The 19,097-nt window shown below is 53.7% G+C and overlaps 1 protein-coding gene, 1 long non-coding RNA gene and 1 pseudogene across 2 annotated transcripts in view; all 3 read left to right on the top strand.

The window, feature by feature from the left end:
• The first annotated feature begins 6,460 nt into the window (after window positions 1-6,460).
• Window positions 6,461-7,387, top strand: LOC102028334. The gene is made up of 3 exons (XR_261862.2): window positions 6,461-6,618; window positions 6,727-6,809; window positions 7,166-7,387. It is a non-coding gene; the product is annotated as an uncharacterized LOC102028334 (long non-coding RNA).
• A 6,182-nt stretch (window positions 7,388-13,569) lies between these two features.
• On the top strand, window positions 13,570-14,225 carry LOC102028013 (annotated as a pseudogene).
• Window positions 14,226-18,280: 4,055 nt separating this feature from the next.
• Window positions 18,281-19,097, top strand: part of Cdkn1a (cyclin-dependent kinase inhibitor 1A (p21, Cip1)) — a 6,641-nt gene continuing 5,824 nt past the window's right edge. Inside the window, exon 1 of the mRNA XM_005389647.2 lies at window positions 18,281-18,410. The gene's annotated coding sequence lies outside the window, so the exon portion shown is untranslated. The remainder of the gene's footprint in view (window positions 18,411-19,097) is intronic.

The raw sequence follows: 19,097 nt of genomic DNA, 5'->3' as shown, positions 1-19,097 counted from the left end.
AGGGAAAAGAAACAAACAACCTATAAAGGAAAGCCATTCAGAATCACAGCTGACTTCTCAGCACAAATCCTCAAGTCAAGGAGAGCTTGAAATGAAGAATTTCAAGTTCATTTAGCAACCTAGTGGCAGGACTGTAACTTGATCGTTAAAGGAGAAGTGTCTACTGCGTTTGCTCCTACCTATATGTCTACCTGTAGGACTAAAAATATTCCTGTAGCTCAAGGCCAGCCTGAACTGCATAGCGAGACCCTGTCTCAAAAAAAAAAAATATATATATATTGTTATACCTGTGATCTGTCTATAACTCCATGGATCTGATGATACTTGTTATATAGTAATGTGTCTGTCTTGAGTTTCTGGGAAGGAGCTTTAAGCTCTTAGGATTTAGCTCAGTGGCAAAAAGCACCTGCCTGGCAAGTGCAAGGTCATGAGTTCGGTTCCCGGTACCAGAGAAAAACCAAAAAAAAAAAAAAGAAAAAGGATTTGCCAAGTGACAAGTGTGTCTATGTAATCATGACCTTCAGACCACATCTGGGTTTACAGTAATGAGATGACCCTGATTAGGGGCTGTCATACCAGAGAGACCAAGCCTGTGATTGAAGGTTGGGGACTTTTGTGTGTGTGTGTCTTTTTTTTTTTTTTTTTTTGAGACAGGGTCTCCTTATGTAGTTCAGGCTGGCCTCGAGCTCACTTTGTAGCCCAGGCTGGTCTTGAACTCACAATGATCCTCCTGCCTCAGCCTCCCGAGTGCTGGGATTACAAGTGTGTGCCACCATACCCGGCAGGGTTGAGGACTTGAACCATGTAATCTCAAGCCAGCCTCCTTCGGGGAATTCAATCTCATGGTCAATGACTTAATAAATTATGCATGCATAATGAGACCTCATTAAAGATTCTGGACACCAAAGCACTGCTGAACTTCCTGCTTGGCAAACATATCTTTTTTTTTTTTTTTTTTTTTTTGGTACCAGTAATTGATCTCAGGACCTTGTGCTTGCCAGGCAGGCGCTATGTCACTGTGCTATATTCCCCAGCCCTTGGCAAACATATGAACATGCTTAAAAGGTGACACATCTGGTTTGGGACCTCCCTGGACCTTAACCTATGCTTCTTGTCACTTGGTGTGTCCTGGTTTGTATCTTTCACGATATAACTGCAATTACAAGTTAATATTTTCTGGAGACTCTGAGTTCACTTAGCAAATTATGGTACCTGAAGGACTCATGGGGACCCCTGATTTGTAGCCAGTTAGAAGTGCGGTTGGCCCTGGGTCCCCTGAACTTACAGCTGGAATTTTAGCAGAATGCTCTTAGCCTGTGGAGCTGGCATTAACTCCTGGCAGTTACTGCCAGGATTGTATAGCAGTGTTTCGTATCTCTTTTTTCACTTGGGAAATATATCGGTTTTAGGCGCAAAGACATGCCTGGCATGTCTAGCATACCTAGCATCAAAGACATGCCGTTAACCATGGGGGGAAATAATGTCCTATTTTTGACTCTCAAAGGAAACAATGTAAAAAGAGACATTATTAGCACTCATCCCAGATCAGAGATCTCTTTCTGGATCCTGTTCCCTCTCCCAATTTCTCCATAATTGGGGCTGGGGATTTAGCTCAGTGGCACAGCACCTGCCTGGCAAGTGCAAGGTTGTGAGTTTGATTCCCGGTACCAGAAAATTAAAACAAAAACAAAAACAATTTCTGCATGATTTGGCTTTGACGATCCATGCATCTGTAACTTTTTAGGGAGGGCTTCTCCAGGACCCCTCTTTCCTCATTCCCAGAATTCCAACAGTGCCTGGCTGCCTCGGTGCCTCGGGGGCGGTGCTTAGCAGTGATTGACAGCTGCGGAAGTATAAAGCCCAGCTTCTTTACCCTGAGTTGAGATAAACTCTAAGGTATAATTTACACTGTAAGCAGTCTGAGCTCAGGGCTCGGCCTGAAATTATACCCTTTCTTGGCCTGTCTCTGTCTCTTGTCTCACTGTCCCCTCCTTTTCTGGAATCTCCTGGGAACCCTTCCTTAATAAATCATTTGCCTGCAAGTCCTTGACTTGGTCCATTCTGGGGAACCAAATCTAAGACAGTTCCCGATTATTCACCACCCAGCAGGTTGCCACAGGACTCAAGGACTGGAAGGTCTCACCACCTCCCCTCCCCCCGCAGGGAGGGTAAGTGTGGCCACATGACAGGCTTTGACCAATGAGATCCAGGAAGAAATAATATGTTCATTATGGACTCAGGAGTCACCCCGGGAAGTAGATCACTCTTCTCTCTCTTTTTTTTTTTTTTTTTTTTGGTTTTTCTCCGGTACCGGGAACCGAACTCACAACCTTGCGCTTGCCAGGCAGGCGCTTTTGCTGCTGAGCTAAATCCCCAGCCCCTAGATCACTCTTCTCTATGGGAGTGATGGGGCTGCTCCATCAGCCTGCTGCCACATCAAGGCAGGTGGAACAGAACCACGCCTGACAAACAGGCAGAGATCACCTAAGGTGAGTGTCATAGTTTGGTGCTTTTTGCAAGGGGAAACAGTATAATACTGGACACATTTTTATAAGATTATTCATAATAGTAAGGAATCATATACAAGAAAGTGCAGGAAATCTGTCTACATACTAGAGACCAAGAATCCAGCCGAGGGCCTAGATCCTCTGGAAATATCCTGCATGAGTCCAGCTGAAGACCTACGGCCCATAACAGTGCCTCCCACGAGTCCAGCTGGAGGCCCAGAGCCCATAACAATATCTCATGCAGGCCTGTTTTATGGATCTGCCCTGGGAAGGCCCTAAGGTCAGTGGTGGAATCTCAGAGGTCTGTGCCAGCAGGATGAAGGATCTGTGCTAGCAGGCTGAGGGATCTGCACTGGAGTCAGGAAGCAACACTCAAAGAACCAGAGCTCCCCTGCAAAGTACCACAGCCATCCTCAGCAACAGTGAGGTCCCGAGCTCCTCTAATGGTGAAGACAGCTGAGTTCCCATCACGGAAGCCGATGCAGCAAGCTTCTCCAGGAGACCGGCAGTGCACCATCTTCCCCTCCGGAGCCAGGAAGCGATGCTCCCCCAAAGTGAACCAAAGCCATTCTCAGTGCCAACGAGGTCCTGAGTTCCTTGGAGGATGAAGGCAGCCGAGTTCATAGGAAAGCCAGCATGACGAGCTCCTCCAAAACAAACAACAGCTCCTCACAGCTTCTACCAGCTCCCAACAGCCTTCTCAGTTCCCAACAACCTAACTTCTCCTTCTCCAGTTCTGCCTCTTATGCTGCTGGTAACAGTCCCCAGGTGGGCCTCCGACACCCAGCACCGCGCTTACTCAGTTCAGCTGGGGGTTATAAGTTGACCACCAGTTGTCAGTCCACTACAGTGAGCAAGAACAAGCCTCTCTGATGGCAAGATGTGGACATTTGGGGGGTGCTCCTGCAGCGCACCCTAACACATATAATGTGGGCCATGTAGCGTGGCTAGGAGCCTGTGCCCTGGGCTCAGGAAGCCTGGTCAAGATCTACTACTAACTAGCTGACAGCCTCAGCCAAGTGGCTGTCCCCCAAGTCTCAGCTTCTCCGTTTGTGAACTGAGGATCTAAATGATTCTGCCTCCTGAGGTTAGTGTGGGGATCAAAGGAGTTAACACAAGTGCTGCAAACAGCCCCTGCTGTAGGGTTAATCTTTAAAGAATATTAATGAAGCCACCCCATGGCGGTTCTTGGTTCCAGCACCCCACGGTGACACAGATGCCTCCCAGCGCCTACCCTCCCCTCACTCAGCTCTGTCTCCCTGTGGGTGTCTGCAGTTCGGGGAGAAGTCCTTTCGCTGTGATTTCCTGTGGCCTGTGTCAAAAGACACAATTCTAACAAACTTAAAAACTGAAAGCAGCTTTATTCGTAATTCCAGAATGGGGCAACATCTTATCCACAAACTAGAATGAGCTGAGGAGTTTGGTTTTATAGACGACAGAGAGACCAAGAAAAGCAGAAAGAGAACAAAAAGTGGGTTGGTTGGTTTTGGGGGAATTGGTTATTTTAAAGTCACTTTTTTCTTTATTTGGGGGGAGTGGTACAAGACAAGTCACTTTCTTTGTAAAGGATGCTGGAGGACTCACCTTTTGCAGCCTGCTCAAACCGGCATGTTTAAAAGTTTGACTCTAGGGCTGGGGATATAGCTCAGTGATAAAGTGCTTGTCTGCACAATGCCCTGAGTTCAGTCCCCAGTACCACAAAAACAAACAAACAATCAAAGTTTGACTCTAGCAGGGAGTGTTGGTGCACAACTGTAACGCCATCACTCAGGAGGCTGAGGCAGGAAGATCGCCATGAGTTAAAGGCCTACCTGCACTATATAGTGAGTTCAAGACCAGCCTGAACTACATAGCAAGATGCTGTCTCAGAAAAATAAAAGTGTCCTGATGAACCTATGGGACTGCCGGCGTTTGACATAAATAACAATTTCCTATGATTGAATTTAACCGGCCAAATAGACACCAAAATATGGTGCAAAAAAGGAGGAAGGATGGGAGAAAGAGGTGCTAGATCCCAGCAGGGGCAAATCTGAAGTCTAACTCCTGACTTTCGAGGTGTAAATCCTTCGGTGCTCAGGGGGTACTAGACAGTGAGCCCCTTTATTTACCGTCCTGTTTCCCCCAAGCTCTTCCCAAGACCATCTGTCCTCTTCATCCCTCCCACCTGTTTCACAGCAACAAACCAGGTTCTCTTTCTACCGTGGTGAGAAATTCAGGACAGCTTCCTTCGGGTTCGGGGGCTCTCGGGATCACACTGTGGGATGCTGGCTGTTCTGAGCTTTGTCGCCTGCAGGGGGCGTGAGCTCAGGCACCCCTGGGCGCCTCTACCACTCAGCTGTGGTGGGGTGGGGGACGACGCGGGGCTGGAGAGGTGACCCCAAGGACAACTGGATGGAGGACCCCAGCAGGAGGACGCCCCGCCCCGCCCCAGCTCCATTGTGATGGGCATGGCCCGCCCCCGTGCCCCGCCCCACCCCTTGCTTCCCACACATGCCGGCAGCACGCCAGCTCACCCTTCCCGCAGACACAAGGTGCGCGTTATTCTCTTCTCACACAAGTGGAGGCGCTTTCCACACTGCGCCACACACAAGATGTGCACCCCTGCTGCAAACACGCACATTCGTTGGACGTGAAGGATAGTACTCACGCTGTGCTAAAGGCTGCACACACACAAACCTACACACGTGCGCCCATTGGACAGTCACACAACACATCTTCACCTACGGGGCAGCGCGAACCCGGACATCCTGCCGGGTCCTCACAGCACCCACTGTGCAAACATGAATAATCACCCACACCCACACCTCCACACACACAACACACCGCCCCAAGCACACCCACACCCACACAGCGCCCGAAAGCCCCTCAATCCCAAGTTGTCCAGGACAGTGAGTCCCCCACACATGTTCAAGTGAGTCGTGCGTGCCTGGACGCCCCAGCAAACACCAGTGATGAAACCTGAGCTGCTGTGGTGGTGCACATCTGTAATCCCGGCGCTCTGGGAGGCTGAGACAGGAGGCTCACAAGTTCTAGAGTGTTTGGGAAACTTAAGGAGACCTTATTTTGAGATCTCAAAAAAATTTTTTTAAAAAGGGTTGGTGATATAACTCAGTGTGAAGGCTCAGGGTTTAATCTCCAGTGCCACAAAACAAAACAAAAACAGCTGGGCATGACAGCGCATGTCGCAGGAGAATCGTTGTGAGTTCGAGACCAGCCTGGCTACAAAGTGAGCTCAAGGCCAGCCTGAACTGCATAGCGAGACGCTGTCTCAGAAAAAAAACAAACCCTCGGTGCTGTGGAGGAGGAGAGATGGGGTCCTGAAGTGACCCAGGGCTGCAGGAACCCAGGTGGCCCTCCAAGAGCTCCAAGTCCCCCACCCCCTTGCCTGTACAGGGAGATGTGACTTGGGGAGGAAGTACCTTAAAAACACTGGGAGAGCCACAGCACGGTGGCACACAACTGTGATCCTAGCACTCAGGAGGCTGGGGCAGGAGGATCACCCTGGGTTGGAGGTCAGCATGGGCATGTAGTGAGTTCAAGGCCAGCCTGAAGTACAGCTCTGCCACCTGCCTCAGGGTTTCCTCAGCCAAGCACTTTTCCTGAATGCATCTCCTGTGAGGGTGTGGTAGGTGCTGCGATGATGCCCCAGGAGCCCCGGTTGGGTAGAGCAGGTCTGGGCTGCCCACCCACCACCCCTGCCCAGGCCGTCCCTCTGCAGGCCGTTTGCACCCCACCCCAGCCCATCCTGGCCGCAACGTTATGGTGGAATCAAGAAACCACCTGTCCCGAGCCACCGCCTTCAAAAGCCTTTCTCCCAGTCCTAATGGGGCCGGCCGGGGCTGCCCCACCCTCGGGGCAGGTTTGGCGTCGCCTCCGGGGGAGTTGAAGACACATCAAAGGAGCTCCGGCACCCGGCGCCCGAAGAGCTCTCAGCCTGCCGGGTCCCCCTGAATTACACCAGCGAAGGCTTTCCCGGGGTGAGAGCCCTGCTCACCGCGCACCTGTGTCCCCGGGCCGGCCGCCAGTGCCTCGCCTGTCACCCCCATTGCAGCAGATGCCGCCGATAGCAGCTTGCCGCTGGGCTCGGGCTGTCCGTGGGAACGGGGCACAGGTGAAGCGCGGCTGTGGGCGAGGGAGGGCAGGAGAGGGGCGCAGAGTCGGCTGCGGACTGGAGACGGGGCGGTGGGGGCCTGGGCGTGTTGACAAGGACACCGCTCAGCTTGGCAGGGCTACAGGAGACTTCGGAGGGACGGGCAGGAGCTCTCCGGAGACGCCAGGCGGTGGAAGAGCATGTTTCTCAAGGTGGGCGCCCCTGGGGGACAGAGGAGCCTATTCCCCGGGAGGGGGCTGTTTGGGGGGTCCTGGGGGGTCACGGGCATTCCCAGCCTCTTCCTCCCTGGAAACTGTAGGAGAAAACGTAGTGCGTGGGAAAATGTGAGCCATTGATAAGTGAGAAAAAAGGTTACAAAATGCCATCGAGTGGGAACCCTCTTTTGTAACCAACCCCGGCTGGAAAGACATCAAAACGCCGGCTGTGGTTATCTACGCTCTGTGCCCAGGATGACTTGCATTTCTTCTTGGGAACGTTCTCCATTTTCCAGAGTGTCTACAATGAACTTGGAATATGACTTTTTGATTATTTTATTTCTTTTTTGCAGAGCTGGGGCCAGAAGCCAGGGCCTGGTGCCTGCTAGGCAAGGGTGCTACGGCTTCTCCTCAAGAGATGAAGTTGATAAATATATTTATATAAAAGGTTTTGGAAAAGGACCCATGGAGTATTAGTTGAGTCTGTATTAAATTCTGCCTGGGGCTGGAGCTGGGATAGATCAAGCATTCTGGTTTTTTGTTTTATTTTTTTGCTTCCAGTACCGGGAATTGAACTCACGACCTTACACTTGCCAGGCAAGCGCTGTGCCACTGGGCTAAATCCCCAGCCCCTAGATTGAGTATTCTGGAACCAGTTGATCAGTCCTACTCTATCTTCCGCTGCTGGGCAAGCGGCTTGACCTCCCTGGGTCTGCGCTGCATCCGGTGTAACCTGGGGTAATCAGAGCACCTGTAGGGGTGTGCAGGGCAGAGACGGGTGAGGGCCCGGAAGCCCAGCCGGCATGCAGTGAGCACACCGAGTGTCAGCGGCTGTTGTTATTAGCGGTTACAAGCGTGGCCTCCGGAGCCAGCCAGTCTGGGATCAAGTCCTCGCTCTGCCTGTTGGGCTTGGGAAAGGATTTCATCTTTATCACGACCTCAGTTTCCTCACCTGTAAAATGGAGATGAAAGTAATTGAGTCTCAATCACAAAATGAGTAAGCTAAAGATGAACCAAGCCTAAGCACGGGTAACATACACAGAACGCAGGCTGGCGCAGAGTGTGCTCAGTAAGTGCGATCTGCTTAATACTTTATTATTATTATTATTACTACAGTTGCAGGAGACAGGAAAGGGAGGACACTGCCCAAGAACACGGTGTAGAGCCTGTGGGGTGAGAAGAGAATATTGGGGAGCAGTAGTTGGCTGTGCCCTCCGGCCTAGTTTTTCTAGTCCTTCAAGTTCTAGAAGGGACTCCAAAATGTGACCTCCGTGCACACCGCGTATGCAGCCTGGCAGGCAGCCTGGCAACGCCCCGTCTGTGACTGTCTTCTTTTCCGTAAGCAAAAGTCTAGCAGCCTCAGCTCCCCCCGCGAGTTCTTACTTCCTTTGGTTTTGGAAAAGGGGCGAATAGGGTCTGGGAATACAGCTCAGCAGTATAAGTGTCTGCCTGGCAAGCACAAAGTCCTGAGTTCAAGTCCCAGTACCAAAAAAAAAAGGAGGCTTCCTAATTCCAATATCCAAGACTCCGCCCACTGAAACTTCCTTCCTCCTCTTTCTTTTCTTGTTCTTTTTTTCTTTTTTGCAGTACTGAGGAGTGAACCCAGGGGCACTCTATCACTGGGCTACGTCTCAGCCCTGTTTATATTTTATTTTGAGACAGAGTCTCACTACATTTTTATTTTTTGATGCCTTTTGGTTTAAAGACCCAGGGTGACCAATGGTCCTGGTTTGGCTGGGACGAGAAGGTGCCTCGGACGTGGCATGTACAGGGGTGAAGTGGGACAGATGGGGACAGTCCAGGACGACTGCTCACTGAGATAGAGCTTAGTAGAGGAAAACACAGAGGTCGTCTGCAGTCTGGAACGTTCCGGGTTCTGCCCCCTAAGGGCTCTGGCAGAAGGACCTCGGCGGGGACGCTCATGGCGCCCCCGGAAGGAGTCACAGCCACCCGCCGCTGTGTCTGAGCAGAAGCAGCGGCCTGGAGGCGGTGGGGGGGAGAATTTTCTTTGCATCTCCTTTTGTATCTTTTGACTGAGAGCTATGCGAACGTGTTATCCACTCAAAAAATAAATACAGGAAATTACGGGAAAACAAGACTCACACTTTGGACTCTACTACAAACAGAATTTTAAAGATTTCTGAAAAAACAAATGACCGCGCCGCTGTCCCTGACGCTGTCAAAGCGGCGTTTGTGTCTCTGACTCCGCGGACTCCCGGCGCATCCTGTCCTCAGAGCCGCTGGGGCTGGCCCTGGAGTCAGGACTTGGTTTTGGTTTCCTAGGCTCAGAGGGCTGGGAGGTCGCCCGCTGTCGCCTCAGGGGACCACAGCTTTTTGTGGACACAAAACCACAACTACCCCAGCCTTCCCCGCACCTGCAAATGTTCCTTCCTGGCTGGTTGTTGTCATTATTTTCGAGACATCAGGCATAGTCGTGCAAAGCAAGTGGGGACAGGCTGGGTCAGCTGCCCAGTCCGGTGATATAATTAGCTGGTTTTTTCCAGCGTGAGTGGGCGGCTCCCAAGATGATGCAAGCGGGCAAGCCCGGGCAAGGCCAGCAGCTGGGCCTTGATGGGTTGGGGTGAGGGGTGGGGGGTGGGGGATGGGTTGCGTCAGCCCCCACCCGGGAGCGCTGCCTGACTCTGTCCCCAGGCCTCTGCCCGTCCCCAGATGGCACCGGCTGCTGAGACTTCTACAGGTGACGCAGGGACCTGTACTCCAATGAACAAACCAGCCTCCCCAAGCCTAGAGGTGGGAGCCGGGGATACCTTCGATCCATCACTCCGGGAGGTTTTCCAAAACACTTGCACACCTGGCCGGCTGACCAGCACCAGTTTTATTTATTATCATTATTACTGTTATTATTGTTTTTTGAGACAAGGTCTCACTATGTAGTTCAGGCTGACCTTGGACTCTGCGTAGCCCAGGCTGGCCTCCAACTCACAGTGATCCTCCTGCCTCAGCCTCCCAAGGGATGGGATGAAAGGCGTGCGCCACCGTGCGCGGCTCAGCACCTGGTTTTTAATACGGTAAATTCAGATGGGGTGGGAGGGTGGGATCTGTTTTTCAATTGTGGGAATGATGACCTAACATGGTGTTAAGTATTTTAAAAATAGATTGTGAGAAATAAACTGACTGCGCACCCCCAAGACCAGTAACTGTGCCCAGCACAACTCCAGGGGGCAGGTGTGCAGAGCTGGGGAGGGGTCTTACGCAGCCCTAGAGATGATGAGGCAGGTGGCCTGCTGCTCTCCCCAGAAAGGAGACTTCAGCCTGGAGTCCTCTCAAGCAGGGAGGCCCCTGGCCCCAGATCCGAGCCCAGGCCTGTGCAGCCCGCGGGTGAGAAACCCGAGGGTCGCTGTACCTGGCTTCTGGGCCGGAAGAGGACTTTTCTTCTCTTCCTCATCCTCCGGGGCCTCCGGGGCACTGCAGATGGATTTGCTGAGTAAGGGGTTCGCCAGCATTCCGCTCCAGTGACTTCCCAGACTTTGATGTCAAGTCCTTAAAAAAAAGCCCCGGTGGTGGGGAGGGGAAGCTGAGCCCTGCTGTGTGTCCCTTTGTGCGCACTTCCTCCCCTGAGAACTGTGAGGCTCCGAGTCTCCGCCTGGGTTTCAGCTGCTGCGGGAAGCAGTGGATCCCGGCCAGGACAGCGCCCACTTTACAGGTGAGAACACAAAGGCCCGAGGCCACTCAGCAATGCAGAGGTGGCACCGTCCTTGTGGCTGTGTCCAGGGACTTGGTAGAAGACGACCCCCTTGTAGGAAGACGGGGAGGAAGGGGCCTCATCAGCCTGTTCCCTGCCTGTGGGCAGGGATGGCCAGCAAAGGTCAGCACACATCTGTGTCCCCATCCGTGGACTGTCCTGACCTGCCCGTGGTGGAGCCCACGTGTCAAGTTCTCACCAAGGGCCGGGTGTGGAGGTGCGCCGCCCTTCCCAGCCAGGTGTGGCAAAGTGCCTGCACCGGCCTCTCGCCCTTCTGCCCTCCACCGCAGCAGAGCCCGGGCTCCGTGGTCTCGGAGGACGCAGAGTACCTGGCTCCGGAGGCCAGCACCCGGCCACCTGCAGCCGCTGTGCTGCGCCCTGGAGATGTGGGCAGTGTCCTCCCTCCCGGCGCACGCAGAGGGGTCCAGCCCCTGCTCTGCACCTGCTGCCGCGGGGCCACCAGCAGCTGTTGAGTCTTCAGTGGCCGTGGTGCCACTGTGATCCCTGGAAGCAGAGACACGACACGCAGCTGAGGGGAGGGGGGCCTGCCCCGCCCTGACCCCTGCCAGTGTCACGCAGCTGCTCCTCCTCCTCTGCCTGCGTGTCTCCTGCCCTGGACAGGGTGGGCGGAGGGGAGGAGGCTGGGGGGAGGGGGGCAACGGCAAACAGGCCCCAGGGCAAGCCCTCCACGCTTTGATGTGCGCATGCTCCACCTTCTTCTTGAGGGCCTTAAAAATAATTTCTTAGGGATGAAAAAAAGTAAAGAATGTGTAACTCCCATTCCGTTTTTCTTTTTACTTTTTTTTTTTTCCTAAGGATTGAACAGAGGGACTTTACAAAGCTACATCCCCAGGCCTTTTTAGCTTTTATTTTGAGACAGAGTAAGTCACTAAATTGCCCTCACTGGGCTAGAATTTGCAATCCTCCTGCCTCAGCTTCCCAGATGCGGGACACCTCTGGCTGTAATTCCTACTCACTGAGGACACCCAGCCAGAGGGCTGTTCTTAACTGAAGAACCTGGGGCAGGACTGGCTTAGGGCTTTGAAGTCCAGCTTGGGGTCTGTTTCCCTGGCCACTAGGAATCTATTCTTCACTGTCACAATATCTGAAATGCCACTATTTTCTTTGGATTCCTCCACAAAAATGCAAGCAATGATAATCTCCAGCATGCACTCATGCTAGATTTGTCCCAGTGATCCTGAAGAGATAGACTGATGCTGAGGTCCCAACACCAAGGACAGGACATTGTGGGACAATTCTACTCCCACATGTAAACCCAGGAGACATGCTGGCTCGTGTACCCAGAGATACAGATAAGAAAATTTAGACGGGTGTGGTGGTGCACACCTGTAATCCCAGCACTCGGGAGGCTGAGGCAGGAGGATCGTTGCAAGTTTGAGGCCAGCCTGGGCTACAAAGTGAGCTCAAGGCCAGCCTGAACTGCATAGTGAGAATCTGTCTCAAAAAGACAAAAAAAAGGAAAGAAAAGAAAAGAAAAGGAAATTTAAGAAGCCAAGTGTGGTGGTGCACACCTGTAATTCCAACACTCAGGAGGTTGAAACAAGGAGACTGCTAAGCATTCAAGGCCAACCTGGGCTATGTAATGAGTTCGAGGTAATCCTGCACTTCATAGAGAGACACTGTCTCAAAGACAAAAAAACACTGGAAATAACTCAAATGCCTATCCATCACAGAAGGGATAATTAGTTTAAAAACCAGAAAAAAAGTGTTAGTGTTGTGTCACTGCCTAACAAGCCTCATTAGCACAGTGACAATCAAAATCATTTGTTTGCTCACAATTATAAAACTCAGAGGGGCTGGAAACAGCCCAGCGGCACAGAACCTGCCTGGCAAGCGCAATGTCCTGAGTTCGATTTCTGGAACCAAAAAAGTAAAACTTAGGCAGAGGCTCCTGGTGGGTGGTAGATTGTCTCTACTCATGTGGCTTTAGCTGGAGAATTCAGCTGGGCCTGGGGATCAGTTCCAAGGTGACCCACTCAGGGCTGGCAGCTGTGGCTGGGAGATTGGCTGGGGGGATCAGTTACCCCGCATGTGACTTCTCACAGCATGGTGCTCTTAGAATAATCACACATCTGGGGACACAGGACCGTGTGCATGCTAGACAAGCACCCCACCACTGAGCTACATCCCGAACCCAGTGAAACATCTTACACGGGGATGCAACGGTCCTAAGGATGCAAAAGCAAGGGCTGGGCATGAGGGTGCACACCTATATAATTCCAGCATTTGGGAGGCTGAGGCAGGAGGATTGCAATGAGTTTGAGGCCAACCTGTCTGAAAAGACAAAAAACAAACAGAATGGGAAAGCAGTCATTTTGCTGCAACTTCTTTAGACTCAAGCCTAGAACTGGCGTAGGATGACTTGTGTCCCATCCTGGTGGCTGAAAGAGTCGCAAGCTAGACATAGTCAAGAGGCAGCTCCTGGAAGAGTGTGAATACTCAGATGTATTTCACTGGGTGACACAGACTTCCACGCACCACCTTCCCTCTGGGAAATTGTATGTCAGGTTCTGCTGCATAACAAATAGCCTCCTGGGTTCAGGGACTTCACAGAACAAGGGTTTCTTCTTCCTCCCAGACTCATCCTGTCAGTTGTGGGCACCCTACTCCATACAGTGTCCAGTGGATCCAGGCACCATAGAGACCTAGTTTTGCCAAGGCTGTAGAGGCCCTGGGCCCTGAGGAGACAGATGCCACTTCTGCTCAGTTTCATTGGCTGGAACCAGTCATGTGGCCCCTCAGTGGGCAGGGCTGCACATCTGCTCAGTTTCATTGGCTGGAACCAGTCACGTGGCCCTAGGGTGGGCAGAGCTGGGAAATGTTGCGGAGCAACTGGGAAAATGGGGTAGGCTTGCTGTCCTGGCCACTTGGGACAAACGACTATTTTACCGTGACACATAAAATTCAAGATGGCGAATGCTTCGAGGTAACAGGAAACACAGGCAAATGCCAGCAAGTGGGAGTGATCTAGTTTTTGGTTTGAGCACTGAAGGTTAAAAAAAATGTTTTTTAATGAATGAATGGGTAGCTCTAGCAGCGGAAGAGGCGCGACCTGGTTTTCGGCTCGCTATGTCCGCGAACCATATGTCGGACCCACGCAGGCCCAATAAAGTGTTGAGGTACAAGCCCCCGCCAAGCGAGTGTAAGCCGGCCTTAGACGACCCCACGCCGGACTACATGAACCTGTTGGGAATGATCTTCAGCATGTGCGGTCTCATGCTAAAGCTGAAGGGGTGTGCTTGGGTTGCTGTCTACCGTTCCTTCATCAGCTTTGCCAACTCCCGGAGCTCGGAGGACACCAGGCAGATGATGAGTAGCTTCATGCTGTCCATCTCTGCAGTGGTGATGTCCTATCTGCAGAATCCGCAGCCCATGACGCCCCCCTGGTGATGTCAGCACGGAGGGGTGGCACCCTGGGCCCCTCTGTCCACCTCCTCCCTGGCCTGGCCTTTGGCTGCTGAACTTCCTACCATGGCTGCAGGGCTGGACTTTCCTGAATGGCTGCAGGGCCCCCAAGTGATGGAGGGAGGATGGCTCTTTCCCTGGAGTCCCACTTCTGCTGGGGCAAAGATGGGAAAACCTTAGGCTTCCCTACCCTGCCTGCTGCTGGGGAAGAGGCTGCTCACGTTTCTAGGTATATCTACTTGTTTTTTTGTGGAAACCAGTTAATAATAAAGTTTTTCACGCTGAAAAAAAAAAAAAGAATGAATGGGTAGATGGGGCCGGGGATATAGCTCAGCAGCACAAGTGTCTGCCAGGCAAGTGGAAGGTCCTGAGTTTGATTCCTAGTACCAAAGAAAGAAAGAATGGGTAGATGGATGAATAAATTAAAGAGAGGTACAAGCCGGGCATGGTGGCTCATGCCTGTAATCCCAGCACTCGGGAGGCTGAGGCAGGAGGATCTTTGCGAGTTCGAGGCCAGCCTGGGCTACAAAGTGAGCTCAAGGTCAGCCTGAGCTGCATAGCGAGACGGTGTCTCAAAAAGACAAAAAAAAAAAAAAAAGAAAGAAAGAAAGTAAAGAGAGGTACAGAAGCCTGCAGGCCCCAAATAGCCCTCCCATAAATATACACGGAGCTCAGGGCTGAGGCTACATACCACTCACCCCTTCCAGGCTCCCAGCCCAGAGGGCTCAGTCCGCACACGAACCAGACAGACCAGCAAAGCCCCCAGGGTGCTCCGTAGAGGCCTCGTCTCTGAGGGTGACGAAGGGTGGGTCGTGAAGGAGGTAAAGGAGTTCAGCAGACCTCTCAGAAACACAGTGGGCCTGTGGCCGCCAAGCATGATTACAACTGAGGCTCTCGTCAGGACGTGGTCTCAGATGAGGCTCCAGCTGGAGACCAGCATCCCCTGCCACAGGCTCGCCGCCCAGCTGCACATCCAGGTGACCGCCGGAGCAGAGCTGTGAAGACCCAGCCCCCAAGCTCCCATCCCAGCTCCGCAGCTCTGCACAGGGTCCCTGTGGGCCTCCACAGGAGGAGCCCAGCTCCTCTGGGCCCAGCTCACTTCCCTTACTGGGCAGGTACGGACGGCAATGCGCTGCACCCCAGTAACCCTCCTCACCCCAATCTCCACTTCACGGTGCTCTGGGAAACACAGCAGATGCCCCTGGCTGTTTAAGTGATTGTAAATTTCTCAGAATGCTCCTCCCAAGCGTGTTTACACACCAGTTTCTGTGTGCTAGGCTAAGCCCCTGGCTTACATGACACTCCTCGTACGGGGTTTGCAGCCAGGGCCTTCCCCCTTTACATCCCTGGCCCTTTTGTTTTTTCAGGTTTTTTTTGGGGGGGTGGTATGGGGAATTGAACTCAGGACCTTGTGCTTGCCAGGCAGGTGCTTGTGGCACTGAGCTACATCCCTGACCCTGTACCTTTTATTTTTAATCTGGAATCAGGGTCTTGCTAAATTGCTAAATTGCCTAGGCTGAGCTTGAACTTGTAATCCTCCTGCCTCAGCCTCCCCGGATACTGGAAATACAAGTACGTGCCACCGTGGCCAGCTATTATATGAGCGTACTTAATGTAGAATAGAGAACTTCACAGAAGTCATCAATTTCCAAAGGTGACATTTTAAGCCTTCGTGGTAGCCTTGGGAGGCTGGACTTCGTGACATGAATTCTGTCACCGGTTCCTCTGTGACAATATCACCAGCTAGGTCCCCGAGCTCATCTACATTTCTCAGTCCCCTCCTGCTGCAGTTAGAGCTCGGGGCCTCCCAAACTGGTTACTTTAAAAAAGGAAAAAAAAAAAAAAAAGCCAGCAGGACTTCTCGAGCTCGGTAGCGTGTTTCTGTTCCCTCTTTGCTCTGAGGGTCTCACTTCTCGGGAGCCTGCGTGGCGGTGAATTCCTGTGAAAGATGACTGTCACCGTCCGGGAGTCCCCAGTCCTTTTCTAAGAAGCGGTGACATTGTTCCCATACTTCCTGTCCCTTCCTGGGTAGCTCCTGCGGCCGCCACCGGCCTCCTTCACATCCTTATTCAGGCCTGGGCTTCCCTCCCCTTTTTAAGGTCACTTCCCCCAGTCTGGGGCAGGAGCAGGTCGGGACCTGCTATCCCCAGGCTGAGCCTCCCTCTGTCCCTGGACAGGGTCCGAGGAGGTCCCCCCCAAGAGGAGGTGGGACCTCAACTTCCACCATCCACGGGTAGGTTGCAGATTTCGGAGATCCGCGCGAAACTTAGTAGGGCCTCGCCTGAGGGGGCGGGGCTGGGGCTCAGGCAGGGCGCAGGCGCACAGCGCGGCCCCTAACAGGTTTTTTTGCACTTCAAGAACCTCAGGGGTTGAGCTTCCTGGAGAGGGGGCGGTTGGTGCGGGAGGGGCTTCATCACCTCGGGTAACTTTGTGTGCTGAAGCTGCAGTTTTTCCTGAAAGTACAGTTTTTAAATCAGGATTTTCTTTATCTCCTTTTCACCTGTCTTTCCTTCTACCTCGAGCCGGGGCCGCCTACGTTCTGGGGGCCGCACACGGGCACCGGCTGTGGTAGCGGTGAGCTAAAAGCTATTTTTTAAAAATATTTTTATTTTGATTGATTGATTGATTGATTGATTGATTGATCTTTTTGAGACAGAGTCTCGCTATGTTGTTCAGACTGGCCTTGAGCTCACTTTGTAACCCAGGCTGGTCTCGAGCTCGCAATGATCCTCCTGCCTCAGCTTCCTGAGTGCTGGGATTACAGGCCTGAGCCACCACGCCCGGCCTTAAAAGCTATTTTTAAAAAACTACTTCCTAACGTCAACAACAACAAAAATTGTTTTATTGTGAAGCTCAGCACCACAAAACTTTAAGTAATTCACCACAAACCTTCATTGAGAACCTTCTCCCCCAGGGTAAACAGACAGACAGTGGCAAGTCTATTTAGGCCTCCGAAAGCCCAGGGGCTTGGGGGCAGGGGAGGCTGCGCCCGCCCGTCCTCCGCGGAACGGTGACAGCCAACCCTTCACAGGGCATGGTGTGGGGAGGAGGCGGACACAGGGCTGGGGGTGGGCAAGCCCAGCGACCAGGCGGAGGGTCCCGAGGCTGCGCCCGGACTCCCCGGAGCTCCTCCTCCTGCAGGACAGGCGAGGAAAGGAGTGCAGAAGGCCGGAGCTCCTGAGGTCAGCAAACATAGAGGAAGGCTGGGCATGTCCGGGCAGAGACTTCCAAGCACTCAAAAGCCCGAGATGTGCAGTCCTAGCTGCTCACAGCTGAGATTCTATTTTTTAGTGGGATTTCTGTTCTGATGAGCAATCCACTGTTTAGTTTTTTAAAAGCAAAACTGCAGATGTTTCAGGTGAAGGCAGGAGGCAAAAGATGAGGGGTGAAGGCCTCTAAAGGAGCAACTGGGTCCCTCATTACTGTATCCTTTTTTTCTTTTTGAGACCAAGTCTCACTATACAGTTCATGCTGGCCTTGAACTCACTCTGTAGCCCAGGCTGGGCTCGAACTCATGGCAATCCTCCTGCCTCAGCCTCCTGGGTGTTGAGATCACAGGTGTGCACCACTCTGCCCAGCTCGTGTCTGTATCTTTCTTTCTTTCTTTTTCTTTTTTTGTCTGTTTGAGACAAGGTCTCGCTATGCAGTTCAGGCTGGCCTAGAGCTCACTTTGTAGCCCAGGCTGGCCTCAAACTCGAAATGATCCTCCTGCCTCAGCCTCCCCAGTGCTGGGATTACAGGCATGTGCCACCATGCCCAGCCCTTGTGTCTATATCTTTCAGAAGCATTATCAGACACTTCCAGAACTGTCCCTTATCAGTGTCATCTCAGTAAAGGGACTGGGACTCCGTAAAGGGACTCGGAGGCATTTTCCTCATTCGATGTCCTCAGAAACACAAGGCGGCAAGCTGAGGGCTCTGTCACAATGCAAAAGGCCACCTGTGGCCATTTATTTGCTTTGTGAGCAGAGCCGGGTCACTGGACTGCGAGCCTCAGTTTCCGCTGTGAAGAACATCCGAGAGATGTTCTGCATGGTCCCCTGTCCCTGCAGTCCATCAATGGGTTCAGCCACAGGCTAGAAACCCTGCCCCAGATCAGAGCCGGTCAGTGTGGGCCTTCGGAGGGGCTTGTCCTCCCAATGCTGTCCCCTTCTGAGGACTGCCGGCCCCGATCGTGGCCCCGCTGGTGGGCACATGTGTCCGTGACCCGCACAGAGACCGGCGACAGGGCTGGAGCGAGGACGGGCAGCAGCCGGCCAGACCCGCCTACCTGCCCGCCCGCGGACCGCCCACCGCTCGGGGCGGGGCCGCGCTTACAGCCCGGCGTTTATAACCCTGCGCCGGGGCCAGCGCCCGCAGAGGTGCAGCAGCTGCCCAGCCTGCCGTCTGTTCCGGGAGCGGGAGACAGAGCGCGTAGGTCGGGGATCGGACCGGGCGCGGAGCTGCGGGGACGCCGAGACGCGAGAGGAGGTGAGGCAGCGCGAAGGGGCCCGTGTGTCCGCGAGTGCCCGTGGGCTGCTTGTCCTCGGCGCGCGCTGGCCTCGCAGGTGCTTCCGCGGGAGGTGACAGCGTGGGTCTGGCCGCGCAGCGTTTGTGGTCGCGCACATCGGGACCCGAGGGCGTGGCGCGGGTTGGGCCGCGTCGAGGACTGTCACGGAGAGCGGGACTTGGAGCCCGGGACGCCGGCCGCCCTCGAGGGGGTGTCCCCGGGAGGGGCGGGACGCGGACTGGAGCGAGCTGGCCGGAGAGCCGATCGGGCGGCGCTGGGGTCCGCTGGGGCTGCTCTGTCCCGGCGCCCGCGGCCCAGGTCCTTACACCGCTCGCGTCCCCGCCCCGCGGGGCGCGGAGGTCAGCGCGGGCTGTCCCTGGATCCGGGGAACGTGCCAGGACATGTCCCCGAGGACGCGCGAGGAGGTGACTCACGATGACAGAGACCCCGGGGGGACGGGCAGTGAGATCACAACCCCGCCCGGGCGGGGGCAGCGGCCCCCACAGTCCCCTTCCCGCCCGCGCCGTCCTGTCCTGCCGTCAGCACGGTGACCTATTTGGCCGGCACAGGCTGTTCCCAGGGAGGCGGGACAGCAGGAGGGCTCCGGTGTCCGGCGCGCCCTCGGGGGGCTGGGCGGGCCTCGCCCGTCGGGGGCGGGGGTCCCCGGG

This window comes from Chinchilla lanigera, unplaced genomic scaffold, assembly GCF_000276665.1.
Source record: "Chinchilla lanigera isolate Chin_1 unplaced genomic scaffold, ChiLan1.0 scaffold00036, whole genome shotgun sequence".
Classification (NCBI taxonomy): Eukaryota; Metazoa; Chordata; class Mammalia; order Rodentia; family Chinchillidae; genus Chinchilla; species Chinchilla lanigera.
The sequence above is the reverse complement of the archived record's forward strand: the minus strand, read 5'-3'. Positions and strand labels throughout refer to the sequence as shown.